Raw genomic sequence first — 14,072 nt, forward strand, 5'->3', positions numbered from 1 at the left:
GTGTGGATGGAGGCGAGGGAGAAGGCTCCACGGGAAAAGAGCCCTGAAAATCGGGAGGGGAGGGCTGCCGGGAGAAAAGCCCAGGGAACGTGGGAGGCTGCAGCCGGCATCGTGTCGGTGCCAGGACTGGGCTGGTTTGGTTTGTGAGGGTGGAAGGGACTCGCTGCAAACAGGCTCTGGATCACCTGGTAAATCTTCACCGGTCTGCAGCGAGGATTTCACAAAAACGTACAGATTTTGTACCAATTTCATGTGAGGAGCAGAGCTGGGCACCCCTGGCAATGCTTTCTGCTCCTGTTCATGGGGTCAGGGGCCGGGGTAAGGCAACAAAAGCCGCTCGCCAAGGAGTGTCCTCCTCCTGGTGCTGCCCTCTCCAGATTCCCTGCTCCGTGGTGCCTGGGTACGGCGTGAGGGAACAGGCTGTGCACGGCTCTTGGGGCACGGACTGGGGTGGAGTGCGAGGAGAGGAGGAGGAGGAGGCCGAGGTGGGCTGAAGGCCACCCAGTCCCACCCGCTGGGGTCTGGGAAGGCTCTGAATGGTGCTGCCCACCCAGAGCATCTTCCAAAGCCCCCAGCAGGAACCTGAGCCAGCTCCGAGCTGCCTCAGCTCTACAGGAGCGTGGTGCAACTGGTGCAGGTGTGCCCATACCTCTTCCTCCCCCTTTGGCAGTAGGGAGGGAGATCTCACACGCTTGGAGAAGGCTTTGGCTGAAGTCTAGACCCTCACCTCCCCCTCTACAGGTGATTCAAGACCCTCACGAGCGGGTGCCCGTGGCTTGCTTCTGGAAGCGCTGCATTTAGCAGCCAGCAAGACACAGAACCAACACCATCAGCATGCGGAAAAGTTAATGGGGACTTCAGATGGCCAGAAGCAGGATTGCTAATCTTGGCTCCGTTCCACCGTGGATAATTACATTTTATGTCCCTAACTCCTCCCTGCAGTTTCAATTACAGGCAGCAATGTTCTCCCCTTCCCGAAGCTCTGGATGCAGAGGTGTGGAGCAGCACCCCTTTCACGCCACTCGCTTTTTGGCAGAAATGCTCTGCTCCTTCCTACCAGTTCTGTCCTAAAAGGGCGAATCTCAGACATGTTTGTGTGGCGAGAGTGGGAACAGCAGCAATCTTCCCAGCACAAAATGACTGCTTTGTAACAGAGCTGTGTGGAAATTGGTGTTACTTTGGGTGCTGGGATGAGACCCGCAGCAATAGTGCTCGCTGAAAATGAGCTGAAGACTGCTTGGTATGGAGCACGGTGTTTTCATCAGGCATAACGTGAGCAGAGTTAGACTGGGTACCAGTAGAGCACTGCTTCTTTCCTATCCTGAGGATTTTGGTGAGAAAACGTGTCCAGGCTTTGTGTAGTCCTTTGCACAGGGCTGAAGCCCAGTCTCAGTGTGCTCTTGGGCCAGGATAAGTTTCCAGGATGAGTTTCAGAAAACACACACGTGGATGAAATGGCCGTAGCATGCTCCCATGGGCACCCCGTTGTGGCACAGAGCGTTACTTTGGGCTTGGGTTGTAGCTGCTGACGTGGTGCTCTGCGCAGGTACTGTGGAAAGGTGGCTGAGGGGCAGGTAGCCTCTCCCCGGCGATGGTCTTGGATATCTTGAATGAGAATCTGGCTTAGATGAGATGGGTTGGCTGATGCAAAATTATTTTTTTAAGAGTTGGGGAATAAATGCAACACTTGAGCTGTGAATGTTCTTAAACTTTCTGGAAAAAAAAAAAAAGGGAGGGGGGGACACTGTAAGATCTTTTAATACTGTCAGGCTTTAGGTTTGCTTGATCTTCTTAGAAAATTGCTCTGTGGTCTTATCCTCTGAGTGGAAGTGTTTTGCCTGCAGCTCGTGCGAGCTTCTCCCAAGCTTCAAGAGTCGTACACAAATCGCAGAGCTCACTCTTTGAAGTAGCGAGGTTTGATCCATTAATTGCTTTACGAATTAGGACCTTGACTGCAAACTGCTGTTGGAGGTTCTGTGAAAGCTAATGAGGACGTTTGAGCCTGGGTCTGCTGCTATTCAGAGGAGCCTGGCGCTGAAGGCTGGGCAGCCCCGGGCGGTACCCTGCAGCCTGGGCAGAGCCTTCCTCCCTGGCTTCAGGCGGAGTGAGTCACACCAAGGGGGAGGAGAAGAAGGCACAGGCTGTCGTGGCCTGGTTTTCGGAGGAAGGATGGAGTTTTGCAGCAAAACAGTGCTAGAAGAGTGCGTTTTCTGCAGATAGTTGCATCGTCACTGCAGGCTGCTGAGGCTTGGTCACACCGAGGTGGGCTGCGTGCATTGACAGCTTCATTGCAAAGCCACGTAACCCCTTGGGGGCTGGGGAAAAACCCTAAATAATGTGTCCTTCCTCAAACAGGACACGTGTTTTCACTAACTAGGTCATCTGTACCGCCAGGGGAGCACAGACCAACTTCCACTAAAGGAGACTTCTCCGCAAGTATCAGTGCAAACTGTCACGGCTTAGTGGAGAGCATCGCCCAGGCTGAGCCCTGTGCTCGTGGCAGGGCTGGGTGACACATCTGCGTGCATGGGACACCTCGGGTGGGAGCTGAGGGATGTGCCAGCAGCACTGCGTCCTGGCAGAGACCCCAGTTCCATGGTGGCATCACACACGATGCTTGGGACAAACGGCATCACCAGGAGCCCCTTGGCCCCCAGCCTCTGCCAGGGGCAGTCCCCCAGGGACAGGGTGGCCAGTGAGTGGAGGAGCAGGAGAGGCTGCTGCCCGTGTCTGCAGTCCCCTCAAACTTCTGGTTTCTCTTGGAACCATCACTGCTTACCTGTGATATTTTCAGATCCGTCCCACGCCTGCTCTACAGATGGAGCCGGAGGCTCTGGGTCCCTGTCGTCCCCTCCCACCCTCTGCTGTGGCACAGCAAAGCTGCATCTCCCCAGTGATTCATTCAGCTGAGTGCATTCAAACCTAACGAAAGATTTAAAAAAAAAAAAGAGGAAAAAATGCTGTTTTCTGTGGAGTCATCAGCTGAGTTGCATAGGTGCTGAGCCACTGAAGGAACTGGTTCCCTTCATTTCCAAGTGGTACCAGGTGAGAAAAGGAGTGGACAAGGTTTTTTTCCCCAGATCGCATCATTATGTACGGGGCTGGGGCTGCCTCTGTTGTCACTGTCTATGCTGGAAGCTCTTCTGCTCACGTTTGTCCTGGGCCAGCAGGTATTTCAGTCAGTGTTGCTAAGCTGCAGCTGCTCTCATAAACCTGGGTGAGAAGCCACCACAGTTTTTGGATGTGTTGGGACCCGGCCATTGAATTAGTGCCGCTCTTTCATCCGCCAGCAAAAGATCTTTGATGGTGTTAGAAGGCTGCAAAGGTCAGGGCTGAGTCTCTTCCATAAAAGCCTTGCATTTGTATACAGCTCTGCTCCTTGCCTGTATCCAGAGGCAGGTTTCTTATGCAGATCTCGAAGGTGCCTTGAGCTTTCTTCCTTGTTTTTTTGCTGGCGTAGCTCGCTATGGCTGCGAGCACCTGGCCAGAGCTGCTGTGGGATGTGCTGCGGGGCCTTGAGCCTTGGAGAGCTCTGGGGCACAGTCAGAGGGTGATGGTGAGGACTGGGAGCCCAGGACTCCTCAGGAGGTAGTGCCTGCAGTCCAGGCACAAGCGTGGTGTTGTGGCAGCACATCCCAGGACAAGGTGCGGGCTGTGGCAGCCTGTGGGCACCAGAGGCTGTGGCTGACCAGCAGGCAGAAGGAGCTACAGTGGTGAGGGAGCCCAAATGTGCACTGTCCAGTTCTCTTGCTTGTCCTGCTACACGTTGCACAGCTTTAAATAAGTTATTCACATGACTTACCAGAAGTAGAGGTGCCTGGAGCTTCCTCCCACCTCGCCACGCTTCCTCCAGGCTGCTGGCTCCAGCTCGTGGTGGTCTGCCCACCAACTCAGAGCTGGCACTTTTGGGCGCTCCCCCTTGCTCCAGCCTGGAGGTGTGCAGGTAGGAAAGAGGTTTCCATTGCAGGCAGGCAGCTGCAGGGCTGTTTTGCTAGGATTCAAGGCATCCTGCCTTAAATCAGTGCCTGCTACGGATGCGAGTGATGTGGCAAGAGCTGGCCTGCAGCGTGATTCCCTGCCCTGCGTGACACGTTCCCAGTAACCCCAGCTGACCCCAATTGACTCCGGTGGTTTTGTGTTAAGGAACAAATGAACTGCGCATGTTGTGCCACTAAATGAGCGTGGCAGGCTGCCCCTTTGCCTAATTAACCAGCCTGAAACAGGAGCTGGGACACGTCTTGTCGGAGGCCGCTGCCGCTCCCCAGCACAAGGCTGGGACCTCTGGCAGTGCCGTGCCTCCGCGGGGCCCTCTCGCGGAGTCGTGTCCCTGCCACACAGCATCTGCACCCCGACAGGAGCTGGCATTGATTTTCCTGCTTTAACGTGTTATAAAAGGATTCTTTTCATAACGCTCGGGGTGTGCAGTCCATCTCCCAGCCCGGTGTCAGCAAATTTCTTGTTTATCCATCCTGGCTACAGCTAAAGACAAACTAGGGGCGACGTGCCTGGCTCCGTCATGGGCACGTTCCCTTGCGGCTGGTCTTTGTGGGGAGGTGTTGGCGTTGCAAGGAGCATTGGGGTGGAAAAGGGGAGAAGAGTGGTGTGGGGGGGTGCCAGGCTGCTGCCGTGCCTCAGGTGGGAGCCGCCAGCCACAGCCCCGTGCCTGGGCCCTCCCGGCCCCTTCCAGGGCACCCGTGCTGTCAGAGGGAGGCCGTTAGCCCCCAGCTCCTGGCCCAAGAGGATTAATGGGGCTGAGGGAACGCTGCCAGCTCCGTGCTGTCCCCTGGCCATGGGGCTGCCCAGGAGGAGCCGGTGGGAGCAGGCCCCGGGTGGTGCCGGCAGTGCCGTGGGTGGGGAGGGTTCAGGCCCGATGTGCCCCCGTGTGGCCCACAGCCACCCTGTGAGCAGGGACGGCAGCTCGAGGTTTGTGCACGTCCATTTCTGACAGAACCCGGGGTCTTCTCTTCCTCCCCTGGCTCCCGATGTAGCAGGGAGCAGCTGTTGCCCGTCCCCGTGACGGGTGCCCCTCTGGGGCTGGTTTTTTCCTTAAATCATGCGTCCTGGTGGTGACAGCTTGGCAGGGCAGCAGCTGCACAGGGGCCCATGACTGCAAATTTTAAAATTTTCTTAATTTTTATTTCATTCCTCACTAGAACAGCCCTTTGGCTAAGCAGGTCCGTGCCATTCAGCAGTGTTCGTGGCTGCAGCCGCTTTTGGGGAGACACTGCTGCATTTTGCAGCTCCTATCTCCCAGCTGAGTTCAAAAGCGTCAGTGAGCAGTGTCACCTTGCCACAATCTTGTACCCCACCCCGAGAAGCTGCAGGTTATTGCAGGGCTGGGAGCTTGCCGAAGGACTGAGAGCCAGAGCCAGGCTGCAAATAATCAGGTCAGCCACCTGAACTGAAGGCAAAAGGAGAGAGCCGCCTATGGCAGCACGATGTGGAAGTCGGCTTTGCCTGCGTGAGCCTGCAAATCCCTTTACGAATGGGTAATTAACAGCTTGCTGTGACTCAGGAGTTTTCTCTACTGCTTAACACGCTGTAATTAACCCAGCCTGCCCGGGTCCTGCTGCCTGGACCCAACGGGGAAAGCACAGGGCTGAAGTCGGGCTGAGTTTTGGTTATGGTGCATGACCAAGCAAATTGGGTTGAATTAAGAGTGGGGTCCCAAAATGGACCTCAGTGCAGAATCCCTGGGGACGTGTCTGCTGCAGACACTGCCCTTCTGCTGGCCGCGTCTTCCTGAGCTTCCAGAACCAGTTGCAGATGCTGAACTTCTTGGAGCCGAACCTGCTGTCAGCTTGTGGCCACTCGGAAAATCATCTCAAGGACTGCTGTGCCTTCACTCAGGAAAAACAACCGAGTCACGGCTTCATTTCCTCCCTTGGGAGCAATTATATTATTAATAGGCAGATGTCATCCGTGTGCTAACCCTTCTGACGAGTGCTTTGGAGGAAGCCGCTGCCTACGCGTGCAGGTTGTTTTCAGTGAAAAAAAAAGCAAAAAACACTGGAAAAAAAGCAAACTATGTATTCCTGGGGTGACGGTGGGGCAGGAGACTTGCGTTTGCAGGCGGTGCCTGCAGATCCTGGGCTCACAGGGGCCTCCTCTGGAGCCATCCCAGCCGCTGAAGCCCCCTACAAAGCAGCTCCACCATTTCCCACTGCAGCCCAGGCTGGGGAGACAACGGGTGCGCTCCCAGCACGTGCAGGACACCTGAGCCACCTCCGGAGTCTCCGAAGAGATTTGCTGGAGTTTGAGCCTGAGCAAGAAACCAGCTTGCTTCCCTCGCTGCTGCTGGCAGTGGTACCACACGGCGATGCTGCCGCTGCGTCCCAAGGGGCGACTCGAGCCCTGCTGCCAAGTGGTGTCACCTCCCTCCGTGTCACGGGGCCGCAGCAGCCTGGACTTGGGTTGGCTTTAGCTGATGGTGAAGCTTTATCCTTACAGCATCGATCAGGCCGCTTCCTAGAAAGCACGAGGGGATAGTTTAGGGCTGCTCTTTTTGTCCGTATAACAGGGCGAGCTCTCTGTGTCATGCCCTGGCCCTCACCGAGCTCTGAATGCTTTTGCCAGCCCATTTCAGTAGCTGCTGTGGCTGCTCCTAGTGCTGGTGGCGTTCTGGGCGACCTCCGCACAACGGGACAGCAGGACTACGTGGGGCAGAGCCACGCTCTGAGGATGGGGTGGGCAGAGAGGAGCGGCTGTTTTGGCCTGAGATGGCGAGGGGATCTGGCTGTTCCTGCTGCCATCCCCGGGGAGCAGGCTCAGATTATCCTGATGTGCTCTCAGACCATTACACAACCTGGCACCTCTTCCTCTCTTTTTTTTTTCTTTACCGTGCTATGTTAGTACTTCATGTGGGAACACATTAGGACATTTAATCGAGCATTTAATTGGCTTTGTAGCACTGGATTTCTGAGTGGGCTGGGGACTGCGGAAGAGGTGCTTGGTTTTTCAGCTGTGACAGGAGCGTCCCAGACTTTCTGTGTTGGTGTCAATCCGCCTTCCAAAGCCAGCATCGCTTCTTGTTATGAACCCAGCAGCATTTTGCAGTTACATCCCGCAGTCTTAAGCGGCTGCAGCCATCCGTGGAATAAATTGATAGTGAGGAGAGGGGCTGCTGATGGTGAAATGAGCAGGGCTGGTGGGGATGAAGATGGGATTACTGCTTGGGATGAGCACATGCTGGGGACTGCAGCTCAGGCTATTCCGTCCTTCCCACATCAAAACCGGTGCTGGCAAAGCGCAGGGGCACAGCAAGGCTCCTACACCCCCAGCTCTGGGGGTCGAGCTTTTGGATTAAGATGAAGAAAAAAAAAAAAAATCAACCTTCCTGCTACGTTAAAAATCAGCATTGAAGGGACTGGGGCTGCGCTGAGTGTCTGGTTGCTTCCTCCTCCTCCTCTGGCTGATGCAGGGCCAGTGGGTGCTTGCAGCAGCTGCTCTGGGGGATTTTGCCTTCCACAGAGGCATTTCCCCCAGGATTGCTCCACTCTGGCACTCTCTTGCCACACTGTCTGCTCGTACGAGGCTGCTCGAGGGCTGTTGCCCTTGCCTGTGGCCTTGTTCCCTCCCGCACTTCATCCATCCTCGCCTCCCATTGCAGGAATCGCTTTTAACGAGGAGGGAAACAAATCATAGAGGGCTAAAGGCTGCCTTGTGAATAATTTGTCAGATATATGGGTCGGGAACTGGCTGGAAGCATTTAATTAAATACCTTTTTGGTTGCCATTTGCCACGTACTTGAAAGGGAAATGGTTCGTGTTTGATTTCTGGAGGTGTGAAACCCTCATAAAAGCCGGGTGCGGGTGCTGCCTGGCAAAATCCCGAACAGTGGAAGCTGCTTGGTTATTTCTTCGTGCTGATTTTCTGCTCCTCCCAGAGGAAGTTCCTGGGATGGATCCTTGGGACTTGGCTCTCGGCTTGTAGAGGAGTTGGGTGCCAGCCCTCTGCAGATGCTTTGAGCCCCCCAGGCACCCCCCTGCCCCTTTACCTGCCGAAAAGCCCTCGCCCACCTGGCGTCCAGCCTCCTGGCGCTGGAGGATTTCGGCTTTTCCCTTGTGTTTGTTTTGGAGTTGTAAAGCCTGATGCTTTAATAGCCTTGTTTTGTACGGGAGGCGGTAAGCCAGCTCCTTGTAAATAATCAGAAGTTTATGGGGGATTAGCAGGGAGGCATATTTATCAACATCAATGATTGCAATTAAAAGCTGAGGTATTAACACAGTTGCCTACGCCTGATCCTGCAGCAATTGCACTTCAACGATGATTTTTTTCTTCCAGTTCCTATGCCCGTGAGCAGCCTGAAAGGGTTCTCCGGGTGCCTGGGGACCACACAAGAAGCAGGGTGCGTGTTGGTGTTGCTAACGCTGATGCAGACAGCCCTGGTCAGCCCCGAGCAGCTGGACCAGGAACGTGCCACGAGACGGAGCTCGCAGAGGGAGCGTGGCCGCGGGCAGAGCACATCAGCTGGCGTGGGCTGGAGCAGACTTGCCTGCAGTCCTGGAAAAGATGGCCCAGGAGTGTTTATGGCTTCCTGCTGTGTGGGGAGGTGCTGGCGGTGGTGCCTGAGGCAGCACCTGGCGTGGGAGCTGGGCAGCATGCAAAGCGAGCGCGGTTGCTTCCTCTTTCTGCTGCAAGCCCAGCAAAACGCAGGTGCTCGCCCTGCACAAGTGCTGAGCTGCACTGAAAATCCCTGAGATCTGATTCCCAGCTCTTGCCTGAAATTCCCAAAGAGGGCGAATGCTGCGAGCAGCCCCTCAGCTGGGTGTGGAAGCGAGGTGAGGTGGCCGGGAGCCTGGGGGGTGCACTCAGCGTGGCGTCGGCGCACGGAGCTGAGGGCAGCTGGCAAGGCTGCTCCATGCTCCCGCTGCAAGGGGAAGGATGCCAGCAGCGCCCGTGCTCCAGAAATTTCCAGGGGAGCCTCCTGAGCGGGCAGGAGATGCAAACCTTCTTTTTAAGCCTGCCTGCCTCACGTGTGGCAGGGAGAAACTGCAGGGGGCAGAGGTGGCACCGGGCGCTCCCGTAACCGCACCACAGGAACGTTTCCGCTTCCGAAGGCGCTCCTGGTTCCAAAAAGCTCTCGAGGTGCTTCTGGCAGCAATTCACCAACGCAGCAAATATTTCCAGCTAATTAAGAACCTGTTCCCAAAGCTCCCGATAACGCTTTGCAATTCCAACAGTTTTCCAGCCTGCTCAGAACAGCTTTAGAGGAGCGGCTGCTGCCGTGTACCCGTCCGTGCTGTGCGGCTGCAGGAATGATCGTGCTCTCCCCTTTCCACCTGTCCTGGTGGGGCCTGGAGCTGCAGGCTGCCTTGTCACCAGCTCTGCACGGGCTGGGGGAGCTGAAAGCTCTCGGGCAGGGAGGATCCTTGCAGCCCCAGAGGCTGTGTTGTGCAGAAACCATGCAGAGGGGAGCGCTCCCAGCTCCCCCCAGCCTCGCAGGCAGGAGGTGGTGGAGCCAGGGCTGCTCCTGCAGGGCCTTTGCAGGGGCTCTGCCTCCATTTGGCACGGATTATTTCGGTTCTTCTGTTTGTGCCTTGCTGCGAGGCTGTGCTGAGCCAACGGCAGCTGTTCCTGCGAAGTGGTATTTGAAAACCAGGGCAAGCTTCTCCCACATCTTTGCTCTCCTTGCCTGGAGTTCCCACCCGAGCCCTGAGCTGCCTCAAAGCTCCTCCCAGCGAGTGCCACGAAAACGCCCCGAAAGCCTGCAGCAGAGCAGGGAGCTCGCTGCAGAAGCCTTCTCCTCTGCTTCTGCTCCTCGCCGTCATCTTCCCACTGCCATCTGCCGCGTGTGCTAAATTAAGGCAGCACGTTGGGGACGAGGTGTGCTGTGCTCGGGGAGCCCCACGTGGCCCTGCCGGGCTGCACGAGCGCCGGCTCGGCGCGCTGAGAGGGGCACGTGGGGCCCTGTGCTGGTCCCCTCGCGTGGGGGCAGCCCAGGGGCGAGGAGCTGCCACCAGGGCAGGGTTTGGCTCCTCCACCCGGGGGTGCCCGGGCAGGGGTGGCTGCGGAGGCAGCTCTCCGTGACCACGGGCACCTCCTTGGCACAGCGCTGGGCTCCCCACCCTGGCCGTGCTCTCCTCCTGGGGCAGATGATGACATGCTGCTGTTTTTAGGCAGTTAATTAGAAACGAACCTCGCCTCGAGGGACCTGGAGCACAAGGAGAACAGCCTCAGTCCTTTGTGCCTCCTTCATCCTGTGATTCCTATTTTTCTGCTCTCTTTGGGGAGCGGGAGTGGCTGCAGGGGAATGGACCCAGCAGCACCTCTTTGCCACTGTCTCCGTGGGCACGATGAAACTTCTGGAAGCCCTCCCAGGGCTGTGCCATACCCCCGAGGTGAGCGCTGGAGGCAGGATGGTTCTCGGCTGGTGCTCGGCAGCAGGAGCAGTACAGCGGAGCGAGGAGCCGCGCTGACTCCTACGTTTCTCACGACGCAAACGCAAGCAGGAAGGCGAAGTTACACGTGGGTAGCGACATTTTTCACACGTTTTGGCCCAGAGGCCTCATTGCCCTGAGTTGCTCGGAGCACAGCATATCAAAACGTTGGAATCAGGATTTGGTGGGGCTCTGCCCACCTCCCCGGGCTGTGCGTGCCAAGGAGGTGGCGGCGGTGGCTTCCCTGTGTTCCATCATCAGAGAGCTCAAATCCTCCTTTTCCTCGGAGGGGAGGACTTTAAAGTATGCTGTGTATCTCAGCTGCTTTGTTCTGTGTCTTTTGTGATGGTTTGGGTTTGGTGTGGGTTTTTTTTGGTGGGATATTTTTAATTGTAAGTGCGGCGCACAAAGAGCACCCCATTCCCAAGCCTGCTTGAGCAGAAGAGTACGGATTTCAGCGTGTTTTAGTTGACGCAGAGAACAAATATTCTCACCAAAGACCTAGTTTGGGAAAGAAAGAAGCAATGGGGTTGGGAACAGCCCCTGGCAGCGTGAGGACGGGACAGGGCCGGTGCTGTGGTGGTACCCGGGGGCTCTGCGCTGCCCCCGGTTCCGTCCTGCAGCGCCGGGCACGGCACGGCTGAGCAGCACCCGCTGCTGCCTCGCAATTGCAGCGTGGGTGAGTGGGCATCAGCTCACACGCTGCTCCGACAGGGCTCGGCGCCTGCGAGGTAACTGTGAAATTCCCATCTTTATGTAATTTCCTGACTCGCCTGCGACTGTTAAGCATGACCAAGAGTCATCTGTTTGCCGAGAGCAAATGGCGCATCGGGAAGAGGAGAGCGAAGTGGAGCTGGGCAGCAGGGTTTGTGATCAGCGTGGGCTTTTCTTCGGGCTGGCAGCTGGGGCAGCGTGCCCAGCCTTCAGAGCAGCAGCAGCAGGTTTCTGGGGTGCCCCCAAAGCCCTCCTACCGCGGGGTCTGTTGCGATGCCACGAGGGTCTGTGTGGTGCGGGTCTGCCTGGGGCTGCAGGGGATGAGGCCCCACGGGCATCTGTCTCTGCAGAGAGGGCAGCTGGAGGTCAAACCGAGCAAATGGCCCTGTTGTCAGTTAAAAAAAAACAAACAAAAACATCCATTTTACATGGATGTCACCATTTCATTTCAGCTTCCTGGCTTTGTTCTTGCTCCGTATTTTCATTTTATCTTGAGATTGAAGATCTCAGCCTCAATAACAGCCCCGGCAGGCGGCTGCAGACATCGGGCTGTGCCCTCAGAGCGGCTCAGCCCCTTGGCACGCTGCTCAGGATGTGCCTCCATGCCCCTAAGCGCTGCGTGAAGCATATCAACGCTGGTTCTGCCTGAAAAGAGGCAGCCGCTGGCGGCTGAAGGTGCCGATGCTGGGGTCGGGCCCACCAAGACAATTCGGTGGGGCTGGGACCGGAGCAGGATCGGCCCGGCTGGACCCCAGCAGGTGGGAGCTGCCCAGGCTGTGCTGCAGGGAAGGGGGTGGAAGAGGGCACGCACGGGCCCAGCACGGGAGGGTGGCGATGTGTGTAATTTGGGGGAGGAGAAGGGCTCATCCGTCTCCGCTGGAGCCATCTGCGCTCCTTTTCGCAGCCTTTCACCGTTAATGGATTATTGACCCGCCCGGAAGCGGGGAAGATCAGGGGAGTTAATTTTTCAAACTTACCACTTGATGTATCCCATAAAGGTGGGTCGTTTAATTAAAATGCTTCTGCTGCTGGATTCGGAGCTCGTGATCTTGAGGCTTGGAGCAGGGCCTACGGTTTGGGTTTTTTTTTTTTGAAGGAGCAGTCGTTCAAAGGAGTCAGACAGAAACCAAAGTTCCCAGTTACCCAGGATTTCAGGATTTCCACGTCAGAATTCATGGATTTCAGGGTAAAAATGCTGGCAGGGGCCAAGTGAGGATGTCGAAATAGAACATAACAGAGAGGGAAAGAAAGGATAGGCTGCAATCCCTGGGAGCCGTGGGTTATTCCCGGGATGGCTGTGAAGATGCGCGTGTGTCTGCGTAGCACAGGCTGCCCCCAGCACGAAGGTGAGGCCCTTGGTGACATTTTCCACGAGCTGGGCAGCCAGAAGAGCCCACAGGTGCCACACACACCCCACAGGGCTGTAGGACAGCCGCCTGCCGGCTGTGAGGTGCAGGCAGTGAGTCTTGGTAGCGGCACATCCAGCCACCTCGCTGGGGAAGGGGCTCTCTGCTGGGAAAAGGCTGCCACGAGCTCCACAACTCTGGAAGTGTTACATAATTCCGCAGACACCGTGGGCCATCAGCTCGTACCGATGGCTCTTCAGCTACTTTACAAATGATCCATCACGGGCACGAAATAGGTTCGAACCCCAAAGGAGGGACGTGGTCGGGGTCTGCCCTCACTGCTGCTGCTCTGCCTTGTGTGGGGACGCAGCAAATCCAGAGGGCAGCCATGGAGGATGCTGATTTTCTTCTGCTTTGCAAGCAAGCGGCTGCTGCCTGGCAGACATGGGGCTCTCTGCAGCTCAGAAGAGAGCAATCAGACAGCTTGAATCTGCTTTTATCAGAGGCAGAAAATTGCTCGTTGGATGGCTGGGTATTTTAGTCAACACTGGTGCCTATGAAAAAGCAAGGTTTTGATTAAATAAGATTTTTCAGATAAATTTAGCTTATCATGGGCTTTTTTTTCCCCCTTTCTAGCGGAAAAATGATCAGAATACTATAGTACTTCTCTGCAGTTTTGCTGGGTTTCTCTTTGCAAGCGTTATCACAGAATCACAGAATCACAGAATCACAGAATTTGCTAGGTTGGAAGAGACCTCAAGGTCATCGAGTCCAACCTCCAACCTAACGCTAACAGCCCTCCACTAAACCATATCCCTAAGCTCTACATCTAAACGTCTTTTGAAGACTTCCAAGGATGGTGACTCCACCACTTCCCTGGGCAGCCTGTTCCAGTGCCTCACAACCCTTTCAGTGAAGAAGTTCTTCCTAACATCTAGCCTAAAACTCCCCTGGCTCAACTTAAGCCCATTCCCCCTCGTCCTGTCACCAGGCACGTGGGAGAACAGGCCAACCCCCACCTCGCTACAGCCTCCCTTGAGGTACCTAAAAAGAGCGATAAGGTCACCCCTGAGCCTCCTCTTCTCCAGGCTGAACAAGCCCAGCTCCCTCAGCCGCTCCTCGTAGGACTTGTTCTCCAGGCCCCTCACCAGCTTCGTCGCCCTTCTCTGCACCCGCTCAAGCATCTCCATGTCCTTCTTGTAGCGAGGGGCCCAAAACTGAACACAGTACTCGAGGTGCGGCCTCACCAGAGCTGAGTACAGGAAACTGTACTTATTTTGTACTAACTGTACTTATTTTGCTGCAGATTTGAAATCTTCCACGGAGAGCTTCCAGAGAGGAGCAGTTCCCCCATCACTGCAGGCAGGGCGACAAAGGCACGAGATAACAGCACCGAGCACCTTGCTCGACGCTGTGCCCAGGCACCGAGAGGAGCGAAGGGACAGCGAGCGGGGCGGGGGCTCCGGGGGGCCCGGTGTACGTGTCCTGGGCGTTTTCACAGAAGTGTTGGTATGCAGACAGCGTTTGGAGATCCTCCCGCTGCTGTTAACCCTGGCTGAGAGCTACATCCTGATAATGCGGGCTGCGAGAGATAAGGCAGCCTGGCAGGCTGATAAATCTGGTGAAGGAGGGC

At 56.2% G+C, this 14,072-nt stretch overlaps 1 protein-coding gene across 6 annotated transcripts in view; it reads left to right on the forward strand.

The window, feature by feature from the left end:
• BSN (bassoon presynaptic cytomatrix protein) overlaps window positions 1–14,072 on the forward strand; it is a 69,718-nt gene that overhangs the window by 33,902 nt on the left and 21,744 nt on the right. The window lies entirely within an intron of this gene.

Source organism: Aythya ferina, assembly GCF_964211825.1.
Source record: "Aythya ferina genome assembly, chromosome: 10".
Lineage (NCBI taxonomy): Eukaryota > Metazoa > Chordata > Aves > Anseriformes > Anatidae > Aythya > Aythya ferina.